This window comes from Lactuca virosa, chromosome 1 (genome assembly GCF_052849685.1).
Source record: "Lactuca virosa cultivar CGN04683 chromosome 1, Lactuca_virosa_CGN04683_v6, whole genome shotgun sequence".
Lineage (NCBI taxonomy): Eukaryota > Viridiplantae > Streptophyta > Magnoliopsida > Asterales > Asteraceae > Lactuca > Lactuca virosa.
In genome coordinates this window covers 261,040,354-261,058,295 of record NC_136426.1, presented here as the reverse complement: position 1 = coordinate 261,058,295, position 17,942 = coordinate 261,040,354, and the positions used below count along the sequence as shown (strand labels likewise).

Below are 17,942 nucleotides of genomic sequence, written 5' to 3'. Positions count from 1 at the left end.
CATCAACCATGAAGCGGTGGCCACCCGAGCATAGAAATAGCAAGAAAGAAAACAAAAAAAAACCGCACGTAAAATCTAAAAAAACGCAAACGGGCAACGAAAAAGGGGGGGGGGGGGTGCAACACGAGGACTTCCCAGGGGGTCACCCATCCTAGTACTACTCTCGCCCAAGCACGCTTAACTGCGGAGTTCTGATGGGATCTGGTGCATTAGTGCTGGTATGATAGCACCCAAAATACTATCCATGCTTATTGCTTTTATGTCTTAAAAGACGCAGAACCTCCTTTGTTTTCGTACGCGAGGCGTGGGAGCCACGTGACCGATCGGCTCCGTTCCAAAAATACGAAAACCATCAACCATGAAGCGGAGGCCACCCGAGCATAGAAATAGCAAGAAAGAAAAAAAAACCGCACGTAAAATCTAAAAAAACGCAAACGGACAACGAAAAAGGGGGTGCAACACGAGGACTTCCCAGGGGGTCACCCATCCTAGTACTACTCTCGCCCAAGCACGCTTAACTGCGGAGTTCTGATGGGATCCGGTGCATTAGTGCTGGTATGATCGCACCCGAAATACTGTCCATGCTTATTGCTTGTATGTCTTAAAAGACACAGAACCTCCTTTGTTTTCGTACGCGAGGCGTGGGACCCACGTGACCGATCGGCTCCGTTCCAAAAATACGAAGACCATGAACCATGAAACGGAGGCCACCCGAGCATAGAAATAGCAAGAAAAAAAAAACAAAAAAAAAACCGCACGTAAAATCTAAAAAAACGCAAACGGACAACGAAAAAGGGGGAGTGCAACACGAGGACTTCCCATAGGGTCACCCATCCTAGTACTACTCTCGCCCAAGCACGCTTAACTGCGGAGTTCTGATGGGATCCGGTGCATTAGTGCTGGTATGATCGCACCCGAAATACTGTCCATGCTTATTGCTTGTATGTCTTAAAAGACACAGAACCTCCTTTGTTTTCGTACGCGAGGCGTGGGACCCATGTGACCGATCGGCTCCATTCCAAAAATACGAAGAGCATGAACCATGAAACGGAGGCCACCCGAGCATAGAAATAGCAAGAAAAAAAAAACAAAAAAAACCGCACGTAAAATCTAAAAAAACGAAAACGGACAACGAAAAAGGGGGGGGGGGTGCAACACGAGGACTTCCCAGGGGGTCACCCATCCTAGTACTACTCTCGCCCAAGCACGCTTAACTGCGGAGTTCTGATGGGATCCGGTGCATTAGTGCTGGTATGATCGCACCCGAAATACTATCCATGCTTATTGCTTTTATCTCTTAAAAGACGCAGAACCTCCTTTGTTTTCGTACGCGAGGCGTGGGACACACGTGACCGATCGGCGCCGTTCCAAAAATACGAAAACCATCAACCATGAAGCGGTGGCCACCCGAGCATAGAAATAGCAAGAAAGAAAACAAAAAAAAACCGCACGTAAAATCTAAAAAAACGCAAACGGGCAACGAAAAAGGGGGGGGGGGTGCAACACGAGGACTTCCCAGGGGGTCACCCATCCTAGTACTACTCTCGCCCAAGCACGCTTAACTGCGGAGTTCTGATGGGATCTGGTGCATTAGTGCTGGTATGATAGCACCCAAAATACTATCCATGCTTATTGCTTTTATGTCTTAAAAGACGCAGAACCTCCTTTGTTTTCGTACGCGAGGCGTGGGAGCCACGTGACCGATCGGCTCCGTTCCAAAAATACGAAAACCATCAACCATGAAGCGGAGGCCACCCGAGCATAGAAATAGCAAGAAAGAAAAAAAAACCGCACGTAAAATCTAAAAAAACGCAAACGGACAACGAAAAAGGGGGTGCAACACGAGGACTTCCCAGGGGGTCACCCATCCTAGTACTACTCTCGCCCAAGCACGCTTAACTGCGGAGTTCTGATGGGATCCGGTGCATTAGTGCTGGTATGATCGCACCCAAAATACTATCCATGCTTATTGCTTTTATGTATCTTAAAAGACGCAGAACCTCCTTTGTTTTCGTACGCGAGGCGTGGACCCACGTGACCGATCGGCTCCGTTCCAAAAATACGAAAACCATCAACCATGAAGCGGTGGCCACCCGAGCATCGAAATAGCAAGAAAGAAAAAAAAACAAAAAAAAAACGCACGTAAAATCTAAAAAAACGCAAACGGACAACGAAAAATAGGGGGGTGCAACACGAGGACTTCCCATGGGGTCACCCATCCTAGTACTACTCTCGCCCAAGCACGCTTAACTGCGGAGTTCTGATGGGATCCGGTGCATTAGTGCTGGTATGATCGCACCCGAAATACTGTCCATGCTTATTGCTTGTATGTCTTAAAAGACACAGAACCTCCTTTGTTTTCGTACGCGAGGCGTGGGACCCACGTGACCGATCGGCTCCGTTCCAAAAATACGAAGACCATGAACCATGAAACGGAGGCCACCCGAGCATAGAAATAGCAAGAAAAAAAACAAAAAAAACCGCACGTAAAATCTAAAAAAACGCAAACGGACAACGAAAAAGGGGGGGGTGCAAAAAGAGGACTTCCCAGGGGGTCACCCATCCTAGTACTACTCTCGCCCAAGCACGCTTATCTGCGGAGTTCTGATGGGATCCGGTGCATTAGTGCTGGTATGATCGCACCCAAAATACTATCTATGCTTATTGCTTTTATGTCTTAAAAGACGCAGAACCTCCTTTGTTTTCGTACGCGAGGCGTGGGACCCACGTGACCGATCGGCTCCGTTCCAAAAATACGAAAACCATCAACCATGAAGCGGAGGCCACCCGAGCATAGAAATAGCAAGAAACAAAAAAAAACTGCACGTAAAATCTAAAAAAACGCAAACGGACAACGAAAAAGGGGGGTGCAACACGAGGACTTCCCAGGGGGTCACCCATCCTAGTACTACTCTCGCCCAAGCACGCTTAATTGCGGAGTTCTGATGGGATCCGGTGCATTAGTGCTGGTATGATCGCACCCGAAATACTATCCATGCTTATTGCTTGTATGTCTTAAAAGACGCAGAACCTCCTTTGTTTTCGTACGCGAGGCGTGGGACGCACGTGACCGATCGGCACCGTTCCAAAAATACGAAAACCATCAACCATGAAGCGGTGGCCACCCGAGCATAGAAATAGCAAGAAAGAAAACAAAAAAAAACCGCATGTAAAATCTAAAAAAACGCAAACGGGCAACGAAAAAGGGGGGGGTGCAACACGAGGACTTCCCAGGGGGTCACACATCCGAGTACTACTCTCGCCCAAGCACGCTTAACTGCGGAGTTCTGATGGGATCCGGTGCATTAGTGCTGGTATGATAGCACCCGAAATACTATCCATGCTTATTGCTTTTATGTCTTAAAAGACGCAGAACCTCCTTTGTTTTCGTACGCGAAGCGTGGGACCCACGTGACCGATCGGCTCCGTTCCAAAAATACGAAAACCATCAACCATGAAGCGGAGGCCACCCGAGCATAGAAATAGCAAGAAAGAAAAAAAAAACCGCACGTAAAATCTAAAAAAACGCAAACGGACAACGAAAAAGGGGGGTGCAACACGAGGACTTCCCAGGGGGTCACCCATCCTAGTACTACTCTCGCCCAAGCACGCTTAACTGCGGAGTTCTGATGGGATCCGGTGCATTAGTGCTGGTATGATCGCACCCGAAATACTATCCATGCTTATTGCTTTTATGTCTTAAAAGACGCAGAACCTCCTTTGTTTTCGTACGCGAGGCGTGGAACCCACGTGACCGATCGGCTCCGTTCCAAAAATACGAAAACCATCAACCATGAAGCGGAGGCCACCCGAGCATAGAAATAGCAAGAAAGAAAAAAAACAAAAAAAAACCGCACGTAAAATCTAAAAAAACGCAAACGGACAACGAAAAAGGGGGGTGCAACACGAGGACTTCCCAGGGGGTCACCCATCCTAGTACTACTCTCACCCAAGCACGCTTAACTGCGAAGTTCTGATGGGATCCGGTGCATTAGTGCTGGTATGATCGCACCCGAAATACTATCCATGCTTATTGCTTGTATGTCTTAAAAGACGCAGAACCTCCTTTGTTTTCGTACGCGAGGCGTGGGACCCACGTGACCGATCGGCTCCGTTCCAAAAATACGAAGACCATGAACCATGAAACGAAGGCCACCCGAGCATAGAAATAGCAAGAAAGAAAAAAAAACAAAAAAAACCGCACGTAAAATCTAAAAAAACGCAAACGGACAACGAAAAAGGGGGGTGCAACACGAGGACTTCCCAGGGGGTCACCCATCCTAGTACTACTCTCGCCCAAGCACGCTTAACTGCGGAGTTCTGATGGGATCCGGTGCATTAGTGCTGGTATGATCGCACCCGAAATACTATCCATGCTTATTGCTTGTATGTCTTAAAAGACGCAGAACCTCCTTTGTTTTCGTACGCGAGGCGTGGGACCCACGTGACCGATCGGCTCCGTTCCAAAAATACGAAGACCATCAACCATGAAGCGGAGGCCACCCTAGCATAGAAATAGCAAGAAAGAAAAAAAAACAAAAAAAAACCGCACGTAAAATCTAAAAAAACGCAAACGGACAACGAAAAAGGGGGGTGCAACACGAGGACTTCCCATGGGGTCACCCATCCTAGTACTACTCTCGCCCACGCACGCTTAACTGCGGAGTTCTGATGGGATCCGGTGCATTAGTGCTGGTATGATCGCACCCGAAATACTGTCCATGGTTATTGCTTGTATGTCTTAAAAGACACAGAACCTCCTTTGTTTTCGTACGCGAGGCGTGGGACCCACGTGACCGATCGGCTCCGTTCCAAAAATACGAAGACCATGAACCATGAAACGGAGGCCACCCGAGCATAGAAATAGCAAGAAAAAAAAAACAAAAAAAAAACCGCACGTAAAATCTAAAAAAACGCAAACGGACAACGAAAAAGGGGGGGGTGCAACACGAGGACTTCCCAGGGGGTCACCCATCCTAGTACTACTCTCGCCCAAGCACGCTTAACTACGGAGTTCTGATGGGATCTGGTGCATTAGTGCTGGTATGATCGCACCCGAAATATTGTCCATGCTTATTGCTTTTATCTCTTAAAAGACGCAGAACCTCCTTTGTTTTCGTACGCGAGGCGTGGGACGCACGTGACCGATCGGCACCGTTCCAAAAATACGAAAACCATCAACCATGAAGCGGTGGCCACCCGAGCATAGAAATAGCATGAAAGAAAACAAAAAAAAACAGCACGTAAAATCTAAAAAAACGCAAACGGGCAACGAAAAAGGGGGGGTGCAACACGAGGACATCCCAGGGGGTCACCCATCCTAGTACTACTCTCGCCCAAGCACGCTTAACTGCGGAGTTCTGATGGGATCCGGTGCATTAGTGCTGGTATGATAGCACCCGAAATACTATCCATGCTTATTGCTTTTATGTCTTAAAAGACGCAGAACCTCCTTTGTTTTCGTACGCGAGGCGTGGGACCCACGTGACCGATCGGCTCCGTTCCAAAAATACGAAAACCATCAACCATGAAGCGGTGGCCACCCGAGCAAAGAAATAGCAAGAAAGAAAAAAAACAAAAAAAAACCGCACGTAAAATCTAAAAAAACGCAAACGGACAACGAAAAAGGGGGAGTGCAACACGAGGACTTCCCATGGGGTCACCCATCCTAGTACTACTCTCGCCCAAGCACGCTTAACTGCGGAGTTCTGATGGGATCCGGTGCATTAGTGTTGGTATGATCGCACCCGAAATACTGTCCATGCTTATTGCTTGTATGTCTTAAAAGACACAGAACCTCCTTTGTTTTCGTACGCGAGGCGTGGGACCCACGTGACCGATCGGCTCCGTTCCAAAAATACGAAGACCATGAACCATGAAACGGAGGCCACCCGAGCATAGAAATAGCAAGAAAAAAAAAACAAAAAAAACCGCACGTAAAATCTAAAAAAACGCAAACGGACAACGAAAAAGGGGGGGGGGGGGGTGCAACACGAGGAGTTCCCAGGGGGTCACCCATCCTAGTACTACTCTCGCCCAAGCACGCTTAACTGCGGAGTTCTGATGGGATCCGGTGCATTAGTGCTGGTATGATCGCACCCGAAATACTATCCATGCTTATTGCTTTTATCTCTTAAAAGACGCAGAACCTCCTTTGTTTTCGTACGCGAGGCGTGGGACCCACGTGATCGATCGGCGCCGTTCCAAAAATACGAAAACCATCAACCATGAAGCGGTGGCCACCCGAGCATAGAAATAGCAAGAAAGAAAACAAAAAAAAACCGCACGTAAAATCTAAAAAAACGCAAACGGGCAACGAAAAAGGGGGGGGGGTGCAACACGAGGACTTCCTAGGGGGTCACCCATCCTAGTACTACTCTCGCCCAAGCACGCTTAACTGCGGAGTTCTGATGGGATCCGGTGCATTAGTGCTGGTATGATAGCACCCAAAATACTATCCATGCTTATTGCTTTTATGTCTTAAAAGACGCAGAACCTCCTTTGTTTTCGTAAGCGAGGCGTGGGACGCACGTGACCGATCGGCTCCGTTCCAAAAATACGAAAACCATCAACCATGAAGCGGAGGCCACCCGAGCATAGAAATAGCAAGAAAGAAAAAAAAACCGCACGTAAAATCTAAAAAAACGCAAACGGACAACGAAAAAGGGGGTGCAACACGAGGACTTCCCAGGGGGTCACCCATCCTAGTACTACTCTCGCCCAAGCACGCTTATCTGCGGAGTTCTGATGGGATCCGGTGCATTAGTGCTGGTATGATCGCACCCGAAATACTATCCATGCTTATTGCTTTTATGTCTTAAAAGACGCAGAACCTCCTTTGTTTTCGTACGCGAGGCGTGGGACCCACGTGACCGATCGGCTCCGTTCCAAAAATACGAAAACCATCAACCATGAAGCGGTGGCCACCCGAGCATAGAAATAGCAAGAAAGAAAAAAAAACAAAAAAAAACCGCACGTAAAATCTAAAAAAACGCAAATGGACAACGAAAAATAGGGGGGTGCAACACGAGGACTTCCCATGGGGTCACCCATCCTAGTACTACTCTCGCCCAAGCACGCTTAACTGCGGAGTTCTGATGGGATCCGGTGCATTAGTGCTGGTATGATCGCACCCGAAATACTGTCCATGCTTATTGCTTGTATGTCTTAAAAGACACAGAACCTCCTTTGTTTTCGTACGCGAGGCGTGGGACCCACGTGACCGATCGGCTCCGTTCCAAAAATACGAAGACCATGAACCATGAAACGGAGGCCACCCGAGCATAGAAATAGCAAGAAAAAAAAAACAAAAAAAACCGCACGTAAAATCTAAAAAAACGCAAACGGTAAACGAAAAAGGGGGGGTGCAACACGAGGACTTCCCAGGGGGTCACCCATCCTAGTACTACTCTCGCCCAAGCACGCTTAACTGCGGAGTTCTGATGGGATCCGGTGCATTAGTGCTGGTATGATCGCACCCGAAATACTATCCATGCTTATTGCTTTTATCTCTTAAAAGACGCAGAACCTCCTTTGTTTTCGTACGCGAGGCGTGGGACCCACGTGACCGATTGGCGCCGTTCCAAAAATACGAAAACCATCAACCATGAAGCGGTGGCCACCCGAGCATAGAAATAGCAAGAAAGAAAACAAAAAAAAACCGCACGTAAAATCTAAAAAAACGCAAACGGGCAACGAAAAAGGGGGGGGGGGGTGCAACACGAGGACTTCCCAGGGGGTCACCCATCCTAGTACTACTCTCGCCCAAGCACGCTTAACTGCGGAGTTCTGATGGGATCCGGTGCATTAGTGCTGGTATGATAGCACCCAAAATACTATCCATGCTTATTGCTTTTATGTCTTAAAAGACGCAGAACCTCCTTTGTTTTCGTACGCGAGGCGTGGGACCCACGTGACCGATCGGCTCCGTTCCAAAAATACGAAAACCATCAACCACGAAGCGGAGGCCACCCGAGCATAGAAATAGCAAGAAAGAAAAAAAAAACCGCACGTAAACTCTAAAAAAACGCAAACGGACAACGAAAAAGGGGGGTGCAACACGAAGACTTCCCAGGGGGTCACCCATCCTAGTACTACTCTCGCCCAAGCACGCTTAATTGCGGAGTTCTGATGGGATCCGGTGCATTAGTGCTGGTATGATCGCACCCGAAATACTATCCATGCTTATTGCTTTTATGTCTTAAAAGACGCAGAACCTCCTTTGTTTTCGTACGCGAGGCGTGGGACGCACGTGACCGATCGGCTCCGTTCCAAAAATACGAAAACCATCAACCATGAAGCGGTGGCCACCCGAGCATAGAAATAGCAAGAAAGAAAACAAAAAAAAACCGCACGTAAAATCTAAAAAAACGCAAACGGGCAACGAAAAAGGGGGGGGGGTGCAACACGAGGACTTCCCAGGGGGTCACACATCCTAGTACTACTCTCGCCCAAGCACGCTTAACTGCGGAGTTCTGATGGGATCCGGTGCATTAGTGCTGGTATGATAGCACCCGAAATACTATCCATGCTTATTGCTTTTATGTCTTAAAAGACGCAGAACCTCCTTTGTTTTCGTACGCGAAGCGTGGGACCCACGTGACCGATCGGCTCCGTTCCAAAAATACGAAAACCATCAACCATGAAGCGGAGGCCACCCGAGCATAGAAATAGCAAGAAAGAAAAAAAAAACCGCACGTAAAATCTAAAAAAACGCAAACGGACAACGAAAAAGGGGGGTGCAACACGAGGACTTCCCAGGGGGTCACCCATCCTAGTACTACTCTCGCCCAAGCACGCTTAACTGCGGAGTTCTGATGGGATCCGGTGCATTAGTGCTGGTATGATCGCACCCGAAATACTATCCATGCTTATTGCTTGTATGTCTTAAAAGACGCAGAACCTCCTTCGTTTTCGTACGCGAGGCGTGGGACCCACGTGACCGATCGGCTCCGTTCCAAAAATACGAAGACCATCAACCATGAAGCGGAGGCCACCCTAGCATAGAAATAGCAAGAAAGAAAAAAAACAAAAAAAAACCGCACGTAAAATCTAAAAAAAACGCAAACGGACAACGAAAAAGGGGGGTGCAACACGAGGACTTCCCATGGGGTCACCCATCCTAGTACTACTCTCGCCCACGCACGCTTAACTGCGGAGTTCTGATGGGATCCGGGGCATTAGTGCTGGTATGATCGCACCCGAAATACTGTCCATGCTTATTGCTTGTATGTCTTAAAAGACACAGAACCTCCTTTGTTTTCGTACGCGAGGCGTGGGACCCACGTGACCGATCGGCTCCGTTCCAAAAATACGAAGACCATGAACCATGAAACGGAGGCCACCCGAGCATAGAAATAGCAAGAAAAAAAACAAAAAAAAAAACCGCACGTAAAATCTAAAAAAACGCAAACGGACAACGAAAAAGGGGGGGTGCAACACGAGGACTTCCCAGGGGGTCACCCATCCTAGTACTACTCTCACCCAAGCACGCTTATCTGCGAAGTTCTGATGGGATCCGGTGCATTAGTGCTGGTATGATCGCACCCGAAATACTATCCATGCTTATTGCTTGTATGTCTTAAAAGACGCAGAACCTCCTTTGTTTTCGTACGCGAGGCGTGGGACCCACGTGACCGATCGGCTCCGTTCCAAAAATACGAAGACCATGAACCATGAAACGAAGGCCACCCGAGCATAGAAATAGCAAGAAAGAAAAAAAAACAAAAAAAAAAACCGCACGTAAAATCTAAAAAAACGCAAACGGACAACGAAAAAGGGGGGTGCAACACGAGGACTTCCCAGGGGGTCACCCATCCTAGTACTACTCTCGCCCAAGCACGCTTAACTGCGGAGTTCTGATGGGATCCGGTGCATTAGTGCTGGTATGATAGCACCCGAAATACTATCCATGCTTATTGCTTTTATGTCTTAAAAGACGCAGAACCTCCTTTGTTTTCGTACGCGAGGCGTGGGACCCACGTGACCGATCGGCTCCGTTCCAAAAATACGAAAACCATCAACCATGAAGCGGAGGCCACCCGAGCATAGAAATAGCAAGAAAGAAAAAAAAACCGCATTTAAAATCTAAAAAAACGCAAACGGACAACGAAAAAGGAGGTGCAACACGAGGACTTCCCAGGGGGTCACCCATCCTAGTACTACTCTCGCCCAAGCACGCTTAACTGCGGAGTTCTGATGGGATCCGGTGCATTAGTGCTGGTATGATCGCACCCGAAATACTATCCATGCTTATTGCTTTTATGTCTTAAAAGACGCAGAACCTCCTTTGTTTTCGTACGCGAGGCGTGGGACCCACGTGACCGATCGGCTCCGTTCCAAAAATACGAAAATCATCAACCATGAAGCGGTGGCCACCCGAGCATAGAAATAGCAAGAAAGAAAAAAAAAAACCGCACGTAAAATCTAAAAAAACGCAAACGGACAACGAAAAAGGGGGGTGCAACACGAGGACTTCCCATGGGGTCACCCATCCTAGTACTACTCTCGCCCAAGCACGCTTAACTGCGGAGTTCTGATGGGATCCGGTGCATTAGTGCTGGTATGATCGCACCCGAAATACTGTCCATGCTTATTGCTTGTATGTCTTAAAAGACGCAGAACCTCCTTTGTTTTCGTACGCGAGGCGTGGGACCCACGTGACCGATCGGCTCCGTTCCAAAAATACGAAGACCATGAACCATGAAACGGAGGCCACCCGAGCATAGAAATAGCAAGAAAAAAAAAACAAAAAAAATCGCACGTAAAATCTAAAAAAACGCAAACGGACAACGAAAAAGGGGGGGTGCAACACGAGGACTTCCCAGGGGGTCACCCATCCTAGTACTATTCTCGCCCAAGCACGCTTAACTACGGAGTTCTGATGGGATCCGGTGCATTAGTGCTGGTATGATCGCACCGGAAATACTATCCATGCTTATTGCTTGTATGTCTTAAAAGACGCAGAACCTCCTTTGTTTTCGTACGCGATGCGTGGGACCCACGTGACCGATCAGCTCCGTTCCAAAAATACGAAGACCATCAACCATGAAGCGGAGGCCACCCGAGCATAGAAATAGCAAGAAAGAAAAAAAAACAAAAAAAAACCGCACGTAAAATCTAAAAAAACGCAAACGGACAACGAAAAAGGGGGTGCAACACGAGGACTTCCCATGGGGTCACCCATCCTAGTACTACTCTCGCCCAAGCACGCTTAACTGCGGAGTTCTGATGGGATCCGGTGCATTAGTGCTGGTATGATCGCACCCGAAATACTGTCCATGCTTATTGTTTGTATGTCTTAAAAGACGCAGAACCTCCTTTGTTTTCGTACGCGAGGCGTGGGACCCACGTGACCGATCGGCTCCGTTCCAAAAATACGAACACCATGAACCATGAAACGGAGGCCACCCGAGCATAGAAATAGCAAGAAAAAAAAAACAAAAAAAACCGCAAGTAAAATCTAAAAAAACGCAAACGGACAACGAAAAAGGGGGGTGCAACACGAGGACTTCCCAGGGGGTCACCCATCCTAGTACTATTCTCGCCCAAGCACGCTTAACTGCGGAGTTCTGATGGGATCCGGTGCATTAGTGCTGGTATGATCGCACCCGAAATACTATCCATGCTTATTGCTTTTATGTCTTAAAAGACGCAGAACCACCTTTGTTTTCGTACGCGAGGCGTGGAACCCACGTGACCGATCGGCTCCGTTCCAAAAATACGAAAACCATCAACCATGAAGCGGTGGCCACCCGAGCATAGAAATAGCAAGAAAGAAAAAAAAAACCGCACGTAAAATCTAAAAAAACGCAAACGGACAACGAAAAAGGGGGGTGCAACACGAGGACTTCCCATGGGGTCACCCATCCTAGTACTACTCTCGCCCAAGCACGCTTAACTGCGGAGTTCTGATGGGATCCGGTGCATTAGTGCTGGTATGATCGCACCCGAAATACTGTCCATGCTTATTGCTTGTATGTCTTAAAAGACGCAGAACCTCCTTTGTTTTCGTACGCGAGGCGTGGGACCCACGTGACCGATCGGCTCCGTTCCAAAAATACGAAGACCATGAACCATGAAACGGAGGCCACCCGAGCATAGAAATAGCAAGAAAAAAAAAACAAAAAAAATCGCACGTAAAATCTAAAAAAACGCAAACGGACAACGAAAAAGGGGGGGTGCAACACGAGGACTTCCCAGGGGGTCACCCATCCTAGTACTATTCTCGCCCAAGCACGCTTAACTACGGAGTTCTGATGGGATCCGGTGCATTAGTGCTGGTATGATCGCACCCGAAATACTATCCATGCTTATTGCTTTTATGTCTTAAAAGACGCAGAACCTCCTTTGTTTTCGTACGCGAGGCGTGGAACCCACGTGACCGATCGGCTCCGTTCCAAAAATACGAAAACCATCAACCATGAAGGGGAGGCCACCCGAGCATAGAAATAGCAAGAAAGAAAAAAAAACAAAAAAAAAACCGCACGTAAAATCTAAAAAAACGCAAACGGGCAACGAAAAAGGGGGGGGGGGTGCAACACGAGGACTTCCCAGGGGGTCACCCATCCTAGTACTACTCTCGCCCAAGCACGCTTGACTGCGGAGTTCTGATGGGATCCGGTGCATTAGTGCTGGTATGATAGCACCCGAAATACTATCCATGCTTATTGCTTTTATGTCTTAAAAGACGCAGAACCTCCTTTGTTTTCGTACGCGAAGCGTGGGACCCACGTGACCGATCGGCTTCGTTCCAAAAATACGAAAACCATCAACCATGAAGCGGAGGCCACCCGAGCATAGAAATAGCAAGAAAGAAAAAAAACCGCACGTAAAATCTAAAAAAACGCAAACGGACAACGAAAAAGGGGGGTGCAACACGAGGACTTCCCAGGGGGTCACCCATCCTAGTACTACTCTCGCCCAAGCACGCTTAACTGCGGAGTTCTGATGGGATCCGGTGCATTAGTGCTGGTATGATCGCACCCGAAATACTATCCATGCTTATTGCTTTTATGTCTTAAAAGACGCAGAACCTCCTTTGTTTTCGTACGCGAGGAGTGGGACCCACGTGACCGATCGGCTCCGTTCCAAAAATACGAAAACCATCAACCATGAAGCGGAGGCCACCCGAGCATAGAAATAGCAAGAAAGAAAAAAAAACAAAAAAAAAACCGCACGTAAAATCTAAAAAAACGCAAACGGACAACGAAAAAGGGGGGGTGCAACACGAGGACTTCCCAGGGGGTCACCCATCCTAGTACTATTCTCGCCCAAGCACGCTTGACTGCGGAGTTCTGATGGGATCCGGTGCATTAGTGCTGGTATGATCGCACCCGAAATACTATCCATGCTTATTGCTTGTATGTCTTAAAAGACGCAGAACCTCCTTTGTTTTCGTACGCGAGGCGTGGGACCCACGTGACCGATCAGCTCCGTTCCAAAAATACGAAGACCATCAACCATGAAGCGGAGGCCACCCGAGCATAGAAATAGCAAGAAAGAAAAAAAAACAAAAAAAAACCGCACGTAAAATCTAAAAAAACGCAAACGGACAACGAAAAAGGGGGTGCAACACGAGGACTTCCCATGGGGTCACCCATCCTAGTACTACTCTCGCCCAAGCACGCTTAACTGCGGAGTTCTGATGGGATCCGGTGCATTAGTGCTGGTATGATCGCACCCGAAATACTGTCCATGCTTATTGTTTGTATGTCTTAAAAGACGCAGAACCTCCTTTGTTTTCGTACGCGAGGCGTGGGACCCACGTGACCGATCGGCTCCGTTCCAAAAATACGAACACCATGAACCATGAAACGGAGGCCACCCGAGCATAGAAATAGCAAGAAAAAAAAAACAAAAAAAACCGCAAGTAAAATCTAAAAAAACGCAAACGGACAACGAAAAAGGGGGGTGCAACACGAGGACTTCCCAGGGGGTCACCCATCCTAGTACTATTCTCGCCCAAGCACGCTTAACTGCGGAGTTCTGATGGGATCCGGTGCATTAGTGCTGGTATGATCGCACCCGAAATACTATCCATGCTTATTGCTTTTATGTCTTAAAAGACGCAGAACCACCTTTGTTTTCGTACGCGAGGCGTGGAACCCACGTGACCGATCGGCTCCGTTCCAAAAATACGAAAACCATCAACCATGAAGCGGTGGCCACCCGAGCATAGAAATAGCAAGAAAGAAAACAAAAAAAAAACGCACGTAAAATCTAAAAAAACGCAAACGGGCAACGAAAAAGGGGGGGGGGGGGGTGCAACACGAGAACTTCCCAGGGGGTCACCCATCCTAGTACTACTCTCGCCCAAGCACGCTTAACTGCGGAGTTCTGATGGGATCCGGTGCATTAGTGCTGGTATGATAGCACCCGAAATACTATCCATGCTTATTGCTTTTATGTCTTAAAAGACGCAGAACCTCCTTTGTTTTCGTACGCGAGGCGTGGGACCCACGTGACCGATCGGCTCCGTTCCAAAAATACGAAAACCATCAACCATGAAGCGGAGGCCACCCGAGCATAGAAATAGCAAGAAAGAAAAAAAAAACCGCACGTAAAATCTAAAAAAACGCAAACGTACAACGAAAAAGGGGGTGCAACACGAGGACTTCCCAGGGGGTCACCCATCCTAGTACTACTCTCGCCCAAGCACGCTTAACTGCGGAGTTCTGATGGGATCCGGTGCATTAGTGCTGGTATGATCGCACCCGAAATACTATCCATGCTTATTGCTTTTATGTCTTAAAAGACGCAGAACCTCCTTTGTTTTCGTACGCGAGGCGTGGAACCCACGTGACCGATCGGCTCCGTTCCAAAAATACGAAAACCATCAACCATGAAGCGGAGGCCACCCGAGCATAGAAATAGCAAGAAAGAAAAAAAAACAAAAAAAAAACCGCACGTAAAATCTAAAAAAACGCAAACGGACAACGAAAAAGGGGGGTGCAACACGAGGACTTCGCAGGGGGTCACCCATCCTAGTACTACTCTCGCCCAAGCACGCTTAACTGCGGAGTTCTGATGGGATCCGGTGCATTAGTGCTGGTATGATCGCACCCGAAATACTATCCATGCTTATTGCTTTTATGTCTTAAAAGACGCAGAACCTCCTTTGTTTTCGTACGCGAGGCGTGGAACCCACGTGACCGATCGGCACCGTTTCAAAAATACGAAAACCATCAACCATGAAGCGGAGGCCACCCGAGCATAGAAATAGCAAGAAAGAAAAAAAAACAAAAAAAAAACGCACGTAAAATCTAAAAAAACGCAAACGGACAACGAAAAAGGGGGTGCAACACGAGGACTTCCCAGGGGGTCACCCATCCTAGTACTACTCTCGCCCAAGCACGCTTAACTGCGGAGTTCTGATGGGATCCGGTGCATTAGTGCTGGTATGATCGCACCCGAAATACTATCCATGCTTATTGCTTGTATGTCTTAAAAGACGCAGAACCTCCTTTGTTTTCGTACGCGAGGCGTGGGACCCACGTGACCGATCGGCTCCGTTCCAAAAATACGAAGACCATGAACCATGAAACGAAGGCCACCCGAGCATAGAAATAGCAAGAAAGAAAAAAAAAACAAAAAAAAACCGCACGTAAAATCTAAAAAAACGCAAACGGACAACGAAAAAGGGGGGTGCAACACGAGGACTTCCCAGGGGGTCACCCATCCTAGTACTATTCTCGCCCAAGCACGCTTGACTGCGGAGTTCTGATGGGATCCGGTGCATTAGTGCTGGTATGATCGCACCCGAAATACTATCCATGCTTATTGCTTGTATGTCTTAAAAGACGCAGAACCTCCTTTGTTTTCGTACGCGAGGCGTGGGACCCACGTGACCGATCAGCTCCGTTCCAAAAATACGAAGACCATCAACCATGAAGCGGAGGCCACCCGAGCATAGAAATAGCAAGAAAGAAAAAAAAACAAAAAAAAACCGCACGTAAAATCTAAAAAAACGCAAACGGACAACGAAAAAGGGGGGTGCAACACGAGGACTTCCAATGGGGTCACCCATCCTAGTACTACTCTCGCCCAAGCACGCTTAACTGCGGAGTTCTGATGGGATCCGGTGCATTAGTGCTGGTATGATCGCACCCGAAATACTGTCCATGCTTATTGTTTGTATGTCTTAAAAGACGCAGAACCTCCTCTGTTTTCGTACGCGAGGCGTGGGACCCACGTGACCGATCGGCTCCGTTCCAAAAATACGAACACCATGAACCATGAAACGGAGGCACCCCGAGCATAGAAATAGCAAGAAAAAAAAAACAAAAAAAACCGCAAGTAAAATCTAAAAAAACGCAAACGGACAACGAAAAAGGGGGGTGCAACACGAGGACTTCCCAGGGGGTCACCCATCCTAGTACTATTCTCGCCCAAGCACGCTTAACTGCGGAGTTCTGATGGGATCCGGTGCATTAGTGCTGGTATGATCGCACCCGAAATACTATCCATGCTTATTGCTTTTATGTCTTAAAAGACGCAGAACCACCTTTGTTTTCGTACGCGAGGCGTGGAACCCACGTGACCGATCGGCTCCGTTCCAAAAATACGAAAACCATCAACCATGAAGCGGTGGCCACCCGAGCATAGAAATAGCAAGAAAGAAAACAAAAAAAAAAAACGCACGTAAAATCTAAAAAAACGCAAACGGGCAACGAAAAAGGGGGGGGGGGGTGCAACACGAGAACTTCCCAGGGGGTCACCCATCCTAGTACTACTCTCGCCCAAGCACGCTTAACTGCGGAGTTCTGATGGGATCCGGTGCATTAGTGCTGGTATGATAGCACCCGAAATACTATCCATGCTTATTGCTTTTATGTCTTAAAAGACGCAGAACCTCCTTTGTTTTCGTACGCGAGGCGTGGGACCCACGTGACCGATCGGCTCCGTTCCAAAAATACGAAAACCATCAACCATGAAGCGGAGGCCACCCGAGCATAGAAATAGCAAGAAAGAAAAAAAAAACCGCACGTAAAATCTAAAAAAACGCAAACGTACAACGAAAAAGGGGGTGCAACACGAGGACTTCCCAGGGGGTCACCCATCCTAGTACTACTCTCGCCCAAGCACGCTTAACTGCGGAGTTCTGATGGGATCCGGTGCATTAGTGCTGGTATGATCGCACCCGAAATACTATCCATGCTTATTGCTTTTATGTCTTAAAAGACGCAGAACCTCCTTTGTTTTCGTACGCGAGGCGTGGAACCCACGTGACCGATCGGCTCCGTTCCAAAAATACGAAAACCATCAACCATGAAGCGGAGGCCACCCGAGCATAGAAATAGCAAGAAAGAAAAAAAAACAAAAAAAAAACCGCACGTAAAATCTAAAAAAACGCAAACGGACAACGAAAAAGGGGGGTGCAACACGAGGACTTCGCAGGGGGTCAGCCATCCTAGTACTACTCTCGCCCAAGCACGCTTAACTGCGGAGTTCTGATGGGATCCGGTGCATTAGTGCTGGTATGATCGCACCCGAAATACTATCCATGCTTATTGCTTTTATGTCTTAAAAGACGCAGAACCTCCTTTGTTTTCGTACGCGAGGCGTGGAACCCACGTGACCGATCGGCACCGTTTCAAAAATACGAAAACCATCAACCATGAAGCGGAGGCCACCCGAGCATAGAAATAGCAAGAAAGAAAAAAAAACAAAAAAAAAACGCACGTAAAATCTAAAAAAACGCAAACGGACAACGAAAAAGGGGGGTGCAACACGAGGACTTCCCAGGGGGTCACCCATCCTAGTACTACTCTCGCCCAAGCACGCTTAACTGCGGAGTTCTGATGGGATCCGGTGCATTAGTGCTGGTATGATCGCACCCGAAATACTATCCATGCTTATTGCTTGTATGTCTTAAAAGACGCAGAACCTCCTTTGTTTTCGTACGCGAGGCGTGGGACCCACGTGACCGATCGGCTCCGTTC

General features: G+C 48.0%; 52 non-coding genes across 52 annotated transcripts; all 52 read right to left on the bottom strand.

Annotated features, from left to right (window-relative positions):
* Nucleotides 1-113: 113 nt before the first annotated feature.
* Nucleotides 114-232, bottom strand: LOC145145296 (5S ribosomal RNA). The gene has a single exon (XR_013726276.1). It is a non-coding gene; the product is annotated as a 5S ribosomal RNA (ribosomal RNA).
* Nucleotides 233-450: 218 nt separating this feature from the next.
* On the bottom strand, nt 451-569 carry LOC145151904 (5S ribosomal RNA). The gene has a single exon (XR_013732448.1). It is a non-coding gene; the product is annotated as a 5S ribosomal RNA (ribosomal RNA).
* Nucleotides 570-797: 228 nt separating this feature from the next.
* Nucleotides 798-916, bottom strand: LOC145154859 (5S ribosomal RNA). The gene has a single exon (XR_013735326.1). It is a non-coding gene; the product is annotated as a 5S ribosomal RNA (ribosomal RNA).
* Nucleotides 917-1,146: 230 nt separating this feature from the next.
* On the bottom strand, nt 1,147-1,265 carry LOC145151892 (5S ribosomal RNA). The gene has a single exon (XR_013732437.1). It is a non-coding gene; the product is annotated as a 5S ribosomal RNA (ribosomal RNA).
* Nucleotides 1,266-1,494: 229 nt separating this feature from the next.
* Nucleotides 1,495-1,613, bottom strand: LOC145145295 (5S ribosomal RNA). Its single transcript, XR_013726275.1, has one exon. It is a non-coding gene; the product is annotated as a 5S ribosomal RNA (ribosomal RNA).
* A 218-nt stretch (nt 1,614-1,831) lies between these two features.
* On the bottom strand, nt 1,832-1,950 carry LOC145151818 (5S ribosomal RNA). The gene has a single exon (XR_013732371.1). It is a non-coding gene; the product is annotated as a 5S ribosomal RNA (ribosomal RNA).
* A 232-nt stretch (nt 1,951-2,182) lies between these two features.
* On the bottom strand, nt 2,183-2,301 carry LOC145152712 (5S ribosomal RNA). The gene has a single exon (XR_013733237.1). It is a non-coding gene; the product is annotated as a 5S ribosomal RNA (ribosomal RNA).
* A 225-nt stretch (nt 2,302-2,526) lies between these two features.
* Nucleotides 2,527-2,645, bottom strand: LOC145148849 (5S ribosomal RNA). The gene has a single exon (XR_013729715.1). It is a non-coding gene; the product is annotated as a 5S ribosomal RNA (ribosomal RNA).
* Nucleotides 2,646-2,864: 219 nt separating this feature from the next.
* On the bottom strand, nt 2,865-2,983 carry LOC145140227 (5S ribosomal RNA). The gene has a single exon (XR_013722112.1). It is a non-coding gene; the product is annotated as a 5S ribosomal RNA (ribosomal RNA).
* A 226-nt stretch (nt 2,984-3,209) lies between these two features.
* LOC145148476 (5S ribosomal RNA) lies at nt 3,210-3,328 on the bottom strand. The gene has a single exon (XR_013729359.1). It is a non-coding gene; the product is annotated as a 5S ribosomal RNA (ribosomal RNA).
* A 220-nt stretch (nt 3,329-3,548) lies between these two features.
* LOC145151699 (5S ribosomal RNA) lies at nt 3,549-3,667 on the bottom strand. Its single transcript, XR_013732260.1, has one exon. It is a non-coding gene; the product is annotated as a 5S ribosomal RNA (ribosomal RNA).
* A 228-nt stretch (nt 3,668-3,895) lies between these two features.
* LOC145145568 (5S ribosomal RNA) lies at nt 3,896-4,014 on the bottom strand. Its single transcript, XR_013726533.1, has one exon. It is a non-coding gene; the product is annotated as a 5S ribosomal RNA (ribosomal RNA).
* Nucleotides 4,015-4,242: 228 nt separating this feature from the next.
* On the bottom strand, nt 4,243-4,361 carry LOC145151583 (5S ribosomal RNA). The gene has a single exon (XR_013732148.1). It is a non-coding gene; the product is annotated as a 5S ribosomal RNA (ribosomal RNA).
* Nucleotides 4,362-4,590: 229 nt separating this feature from the next.
* LOC145155696 (5S ribosomal RNA) lies at nt 4,591-4,709 on the bottom strand. Its single transcript, XR_013736125.1, has one exon. It is a non-coding gene; the product is annotated as a 5S ribosomal RNA (ribosomal RNA).
* Nucleotides 4,710-4,938: 229 nt separating this feature from the next.
* Nucleotides 4,939-5,057, bottom strand: LOC145155760 (5S ribosomal RNA). The gene has a single exon (XR_013736189.1). It is a non-coding gene; the product is annotated as a 5S ribosomal RNA (ribosomal RNA).
* A 225-nt stretch (nt 5,058-5,282) lies between these two features.
* On the bottom strand, nt 5,283-5,401 carry LOC145147182 (5S ribosomal RNA). Its single transcript, XR_013728094.1, has one exon. It is a non-coding gene; the product is annotated as a 5S ribosomal RNA (ribosomal RNA).
* A 229-nt stretch (nt 5,402-5,630) lies between these two features.
* Nucleotides 5,631-5,749, bottom strand: LOC145145028 (5S ribosomal RNA). The gene has a single exon (XR_013726021.1). It is a non-coding gene; the product is annotated as a 5S ribosomal RNA (ribosomal RNA).
* Nucleotides 5,750-5,982: 233 nt separating this feature from the next.
* Nucleotides 5,983-6,101, bottom strand: LOC145153529 (5S ribosomal RNA). The gene has a single exon (XR_013734031.1). It is a non-coding gene; the product is annotated as a 5S ribosomal RNA (ribosomal RNA).
* Nucleotides 6,102-6,329: 228 nt separating this feature from the next.
* On the bottom strand, nt 6,330-6,448 carry LOC145144700 (5S ribosomal RNA). Its single transcript, XR_013725705.1, has one exon. It is a non-coding gene; the product is annotated as a 5S ribosomal RNA (ribosomal RNA).
* Nucleotides 6,449-6,666: 218 nt separating this feature from the next.
* LOC145155638 (5S ribosomal RNA) lies at nt 6,667-6,785 on the bottom strand. Its single transcript, XR_013736067.1, has one exon. It is a non-coding gene; the product is annotated as a 5S ribosomal RNA (ribosomal RNA).
* Nucleotides 6,786-7,016: 231 nt separating this feature from the next.
* Nucleotides 7,017-7,135, bottom strand: LOC145152711 (5S ribosomal RNA). The gene has a single exon (XR_013733236.1). It is a non-coding gene; the product is annotated as a 5S ribosomal RNA (ribosomal RNA).
* Nucleotides 7,136-7,361: 226 nt separating this feature from the next.
* LOC145151531 (5S ribosomal RNA) lies at nt 7,362-7,480 on the bottom strand. Its single transcript, XR_013732099.1, has one exon. It is a non-coding gene; the product is annotated as a 5S ribosomal RNA (ribosomal RNA).
* Nucleotides 7,481-7,710: 230 nt separating this feature from the next.
* Nucleotides 7,711-7,829, bottom strand: LOC145155826 (5S ribosomal RNA). Its single transcript, XR_013736254.1, has one exon. It is a non-coding gene; the product is annotated as a 5S ribosomal RNA (ribosomal RNA).
* Nucleotides 7,830-8,049: 220 nt separating this feature from the next.
* LOC145146164 (5S ribosomal RNA) lies at nt 8,050-8,168 on the bottom strand. The gene has a single exon (XR_013727112.1). It is a non-coding gene; the product is annotated as a 5S ribosomal RNA (ribosomal RNA).
* Nucleotides 8,169-8,396: 228 nt separating this feature from the next.
* On the bottom strand, nt 8,397-8,515 carry LOC145147547 (5S ribosomal RNA). Its single transcript, XR_013728446.1, has one exon. It is a non-coding gene; the product is annotated as a 5S ribosomal RNA (ribosomal RNA).
* Nucleotides 8,516-8,735: 220 nt separating this feature from the next.
* Nucleotides 8,736-8,854, bottom strand: LOC145151519 (5S ribosomal RNA). The gene has a single exon (XR_013732088.1). It is a non-coding gene; the product is annotated as a 5S ribosomal RNA (ribosomal RNA).
* A 229-nt stretch (nt 8,855-9,083) lies between these two features.
* On the bottom strand, nt 9,084-9,202 carry LOC145145069 (5S ribosomal RNA). The gene has a single exon (XR_013726060.1). It is a non-coding gene; the product is annotated as a 5S ribosomal RNA (ribosomal RNA).
* A 227-nt stretch (nt 9,203-9,429) lies between these two features.
* LOC145147932 (5S ribosomal RNA) lies at nt 9,430-9,548 on the bottom strand. The gene has a single exon (XR_013728832.1). It is a non-coding gene; the product is annotated as a 5S ribosomal RNA (ribosomal RNA).
* Nucleotides 9,549-9,779: 231 nt separating this feature from the next.
* LOC145155825 (5S ribosomal RNA) lies at nt 9,780-9,898 on the bottom strand. The gene has a single exon (XR_013736253.1). It is a non-coding gene; the product is annotated as a 5S ribosomal RNA (ribosomal RNA).
* Nucleotides 9,899-10,116: 218 nt separating this feature from the next.
* Nucleotides 10,117-10,235, bottom strand: LOC145154450 (5S ribosomal RNA). The gene has a single exon (XR_013734922.1). It is a non-coding gene; the product is annotated as a 5S ribosomal RNA (ribosomal RNA).
* A 221-nt stretch (nt 10,236-10,456) lies between these two features.
* On the bottom strand, nt 10,457-10,575 carry LOC145152709 (5S ribosomal RNA). Its single transcript, XR_013733234.1, has one exon. It is a non-coding gene; the product is annotated as a 5S ribosomal RNA (ribosomal RNA).
* Nucleotides 10,576-10,801: 226 nt separating this feature from the next.
* On the bottom strand, nt 10,802-10,920 carry LOC145144130 (5S ribosomal RNA). The gene has a single exon (XR_013725147.1). It is a non-coding gene; the product is annotated as a 5S ribosomal RNA (ribosomal RNA).
* Nucleotides 10,921-11,148: 228 nt separating this feature from the next.
* LOC145152708 (5S ribosomal RNA) lies at nt 11,149-11,267 on the bottom strand. Its single transcript, XR_013733233.1, has one exon. It is a non-coding gene; the product is annotated as a 5S ribosomal RNA (ribosomal RNA).
* Nucleotides 11,268-11,492: 225 nt separating this feature from the next.
* On the bottom strand, nt 11,493-11,611 carry LOC145153831 (5S ribosomal RNA). The gene has a single exon (XR_013734321.1). It is a non-coding gene; the product is annotated as a 5S ribosomal RNA (ribosomal RNA).
* A 220-nt stretch (nt 11,612-11,831) lies between these two features.
* LOC145152707 (5S ribosomal RNA) lies at nt 11,832-11,950 on the bottom strand. Its single transcript, XR_013733232.1, has one exon. It is a non-coding gene; the product is annotated as a 5S ribosomal RNA (ribosomal RNA).
* A 226-nt stretch (nt 11,951-12,176) lies between these two features.
* LOC145154013 (5S ribosomal RNA) lies at nt 12,177-12,295 on the bottom strand. The gene has a single exon (XR_013734499.1). It is a non-coding gene; the product is annotated as a 5S ribosomal RNA (ribosomal RNA).
* Nucleotides 12,296-12,530: 235 nt separating this feature from the next.
* Nucleotides 12,531-12,649, bottom strand: LOC145144530 (5S ribosomal RNA). The gene has a single exon (XR_013725543.1). It is a non-coding gene; the product is annotated as a 5S ribosomal RNA (ribosomal RNA).
* Nucleotides 12,650-12,867: 218 nt separating this feature from the next.
* LOC145151508 (5S ribosomal RNA) lies at nt 12,868-12,986 on the bottom strand. Its single transcript, XR_013732077.1, has one exon. It is a non-coding gene; the product is annotated as a 5S ribosomal RNA (ribosomal RNA).
* A 231-nt stretch (nt 12,987-13,217) lies between these two features.
* On the bottom strand, nt 13,218-13,336 carry LOC145135321 (5S ribosomal RNA). Its single transcript, XR_013719787.1, has one exon. It is a non-coding gene; the product is annotated as a 5S ribosomal RNA (ribosomal RNA).
* A 228-nt stretch (nt 13,337-13,564) lies between these two features.
* On the bottom strand, nt 13,565-13,683 carry LOC145152706 (5S ribosomal RNA). Its single transcript, XR_013733231.1, has one exon. It is a non-coding gene; the product is annotated as a 5S ribosomal RNA (ribosomal RNA).
* A 225-nt stretch (nt 13,684-13,908) lies between these two features.
* LOC145153829 (5S ribosomal RNA) lies at nt 13,909-14,027 on the bottom strand. Its single transcript, XR_013734319.1, has one exon. It is a non-coding gene; the product is annotated as a 5S ribosomal RNA (ribosomal RNA).
* Nucleotides 14,028-14,259: 232 nt separating this feature from the next.
* LOC145155001 (5S ribosomal RNA) lies at nt 14,260-14,378 on the bottom strand. Its single transcript, XR_013735465.1, has one exon. It is a non-coding gene; the product is annotated as a 5S ribosomal RNA (ribosomal RNA).
* Nucleotides 14,379-14,597: 219 nt separating this feature from the next.
* LOC145151461 (5S ribosomal RNA) lies at nt 14,598-14,716 on the bottom strand. The gene has a single exon (XR_013732066.1). It is a non-coding gene; the product is annotated as a 5S ribosomal RNA (ribosomal RNA).
* A 230-nt stretch (nt 14,717-14,946) lies between these two features.
* Nucleotides 14,947-15,065, bottom strand: LOC145154757 (5S ribosomal RNA). Its single transcript, XR_013735216.1, has one exon. It is a non-coding gene; the product is annotated as a 5S ribosomal RNA (ribosomal RNA).
* Nucleotides 15,066-15,293: 228 nt separating this feature from the next.
* LOC145151340 (5S ribosomal RNA) lies at nt 15,294-15,412 on the bottom strand. Its single transcript, XR_013732055.1, has one exon. It is a non-coding gene; the product is annotated as a 5S ribosomal RNA (ribosomal RNA).
* A 230-nt stretch (nt 15,413-15,642) lies between these two features.
* LOC145135310 (5S ribosomal RNA) lies at nt 15,643-15,761 on the bottom strand. The gene has a single exon (XR_013719777.1). It is a non-coding gene; the product is annotated as a 5S ribosomal RNA (ribosomal RNA).
* Nucleotides 15,762-15,990: 229 nt separating this feature from the next.
* LOC145134959 (5S ribosomal RNA) lies at nt 15,991-16,109 on the bottom strand. Its single transcript, XR_013719442.1, has one exon. It is a non-coding gene; the product is annotated as a 5S ribosomal RNA (ribosomal RNA).
* Nucleotides 16,110-16,334: 225 nt separating this feature from the next.
* Nucleotides 16,335-16,453, bottom strand: LOC145153828 (5S ribosomal RNA). The gene has a single exon (XR_013734318.1). It is a non-coding gene; the product is annotated as a 5S ribosomal RNA (ribosomal RNA).
* A 232-nt stretch (nt 16,454-16,685) lies between these two features.
* Nucleotides 16,686-16,804, bottom strand: LOC145155000 (5S ribosomal RNA). Its single transcript, XR_013735464.1, has one exon. It is a non-coding gene; the product is annotated as a 5S ribosomal RNA (ribosomal RNA).
* A 219-nt stretch (nt 16,805-17,023) lies between these two features.
* On the bottom strand, nt 17,024-17,142 carry LOC145151224 (5S ribosomal RNA). The gene has a single exon (XR_013731986.1). It is a non-coding gene; the product is annotated as a 5S ribosomal RNA (ribosomal RNA).
* A 230-nt stretch (nt 17,143-17,372) lies between these two features.
* Nucleotides 17,373-17,491, bottom strand: LOC145145183 (5S ribosomal RNA). Its single transcript, XR_013726170.1, has one exon. It is a non-coding gene; the product is annotated as a 5S ribosomal RNA (ribosomal RNA).
* A 229-nt stretch (nt 17,492-17,720) lies between these two features.
* On the bottom strand, nt 17,721-17,839 carry LOC145151109 (5S ribosomal RNA). Its single transcript, XR_013731900.1, has one exon. It is a non-coding gene; the product is annotated as a 5S ribosomal RNA (ribosomal RNA).
* Nucleotides 17,840-17,942: the final 103 nt, after the last annotated feature.